We start from the raw sequence: 2,500 nt of genomic DNA on the forward strand, positions 1-2,500 counted from the left end.
CGCACCTCCTCCTCCTCCTCCTCCTCCTCCTCCTCCTCAAAGCACATCTGGAGTCAGAGGAAGGCGAGTAATTAGTCTCACCTGAAGAGGGCAGAACAGACAGGTATGAACACTCACCCAGCGGCCAGACAGGTGTGCCCAGGTGCGTCGAGACAGGTGTGGGTGTGGCCAGGTGAGCTCCCTGCACCTGTAATGAGGAAGGCAGGATCTCAGGTGTGTGAAGAAGCTTAGAAGGAAATTACGTGAGGAATATTTGAAGTGTAGAAAAGAAAAAGAGGAAAATGTAGTTGGTCTGCAATAAAAAAGAAAAATTTACTTAGACTTTTTACTTATGAAGCGCAGGTGTGTGAGGAAAAGTTAGAAAATACTTAAGAAAGCTGAGGTTGAAGGAGAAATGAACGGAGATATTTATCAAAACTTAACTACTTATACTTAAATAGGAAGTATAAAGTATTTTTTTGTTTACTTATCAGACTTAGAATTTTCTTTATAATTACGAAAGAAAAACAAGAAAAAAACACATTATCAATATATCTTTTTCTATTTCTTTTAATTTTTCTATTCTTTCATTTCTCTCCTATTATAATTTCCTCTCTTTTCTCTTTCATTTATCTATCTCTCTCTTTTTTCTCCCTTTCTTCCTTACCAATCATTATTCACTTTTTCCTTATTCTCTCTTCTTTATTCACACACGCATCTTTTATCATCAATTCCCTCACTTCCTTATCTCTCTTCCTTCCTTTTCTTATTATCATTATCTACTTCACTCCTATTCTCCTCATTTTTATCATCAGTTCTTATTTATATCTTTCTTTCTATCTGTCCTTCCTTTCACCTTCTCTTCCCACGGACACTGAAGGAGGGGAGGGAAGGAAGGAAGGAAAGGGAGGGAGAGAACAAAGGGGAGAAAGGAGGGGAGGAGGAAAGGGAAGGGAAGGAAAGGGGACATGAAAAAAAATGGGGTGCTAACGATACAGGTGACAAAGGAAGGGACGGAGGAAATGTGGAGGTAACCTGGAGGAAAGGTGGAGGAGGGAGAAAGATCGTCACTCTGTCTTACACACTTCCGACTGAACTCTCTCTCTCTCTCTCTCTCTCTCTCTCTCTCTCTCTCTCTCTCTCTCTCTCTCTCTCTCTCTCTCTCAAAATATTGATGAATAATACGTAAAATCTACAACAACAACAACAACAATTACTACTACTACTACTACTACTACTTATAACTAATCTGTCTTTAGAATTAAGAAAATGAATAAAACTCCTTTGAAAACCTTGCTATTAATAACTATTGCTGTCCACACGTTGCATATAGGAGCACAATTACAGGGTGAGGTATTGCTAACCTACCACTATAAGCATGAAAACACCTTTGAAGATCGTGGAAATACCTTTGAAAATTTAAACCTAGTCATTGCAATTTGTTCAAAAGTATAGATAACAAATAAACTACAAAAATACAGAAAACAGACTGAAATAAGAAAACATACAAAAAAAAAAAAAAAAAAAGCTCCCACAAGGCTCGACGAGGATGGGATTCGAACCCACGCAGGGAGACCCTATTGGATTAGCAGTCCAACGCCTTAACCACTCGGCCACCTCGTCATATGAGGAACAAGTTAGTGCTGTGTTAACATGACCGCTTGTAAAGGTAGTGGTGGTGGTAGTAGTGGTGAAACGAGTGTGAAGACTTGTAAAAGACTGCAGCTACTACTACTACTACTACTACTACTACTACTACTACTACTACTACTGCAACTACTACCACCACTACTACTATTACTACTACCACTTCTAAGGCTATACATACTTTTCAGACCTGCACACACACACACAGACACACACACACACACACACACTCGGAAATCCGTGACATAAACAGACGACGGACACAAACAAACAAAGAACACGCGTTAATACAACTAATTACTGAGCGATTTCCTGCTGGCAAACAAAAGCACGAGGAGGAGGAGGAGGAGGAGGAGGAGGATGAGGAGGAGGATGAGGAGGAGGAAGGAAAAGGAGTAAAGAAAAAAAAGTAGTTTAGGATCAGTTTTCATATGATGGGTCTCTCTCTCTCTCTCTCTCTCTCTCTCTCTCTCTCTCTCTCTCTCTCTCTCTCTCTCTCTCTCTCTCTCTCTCTCTGTGCCTGCAAGTGTCTCAACCTGTTCTCTCTCGCACCTGCCCGCTGAAGATAACAGGTTCCGGAGGAGGAGGAGGAGGAGGAGGAGGAGGAGGAGGAGGAGGCTGACAAGTGGGTGAAGCAGGCATACATGCTTCTTTCTTCTTCCCCCCATTCCTCCTTCTCCTCCTTCTCCCCTCTTCCTCCTCCTCCTCCTACTCCCTTCGTTCCTGCTTCCTCTGTCTAAAAGTTTATATTTCTTATTGCTCTCTCTCTCTCTCTCTCTCTCTCTCTCTCTCTCTCTCTCTCTCTCTCTCTCTCTCTCTCTCTCTCTCGAAGACTAATTACTATGCTACCTGAGTTATTACACGTACAGGTGTG

The 2,500-nt window shown here is 41.7% G+C and overlaps 1 protein-coding gene and 1 non-coding gene across 2 annotated transcripts in view; both read right to left on the reverse strand.

The window, feature by feature from the left end:
- LOC135090939 (ras-responsive element-binding protein 1-like) overlaps positions 1–2,500 on the reverse strand; it is a 209,070-nt gene that overhangs the window by 137,675 nt on the left and 68,895 nt on the right. Inside the window, exon 3 of the mRNA XM_063988163.1 lies at positions 118–187. The gene's annotated coding sequence lies outside the window, so the exon portion shown is untranslated. The remainder of the gene's footprint in view (positions 1–117; positions 188–2,500) is intronic.
- On the reverse strand, positions 1,521–1,602 carry Trnas-gcu (transfer RNA serine (anticodon GCU)). The gene has a single exon. It is a non-coding gene; the product is annotated as a tRNA-Ser (tRNA).

Source organism: Scylla paramamosain, chromosome 36 (assembly GCF_035594125.1).
Source record: "Scylla paramamosain isolate STU-SP2022 chromosome 36, ASM3559412v1, whole genome shotgun sequence".
In the NCBI taxonomy this organism is placed as follows: domain Eukaryota; kingdom Metazoa; phylum Arthropoda; class Malacostraca; order Decapoda; family Portunidae; genus Scylla; species Scylla paramamosain.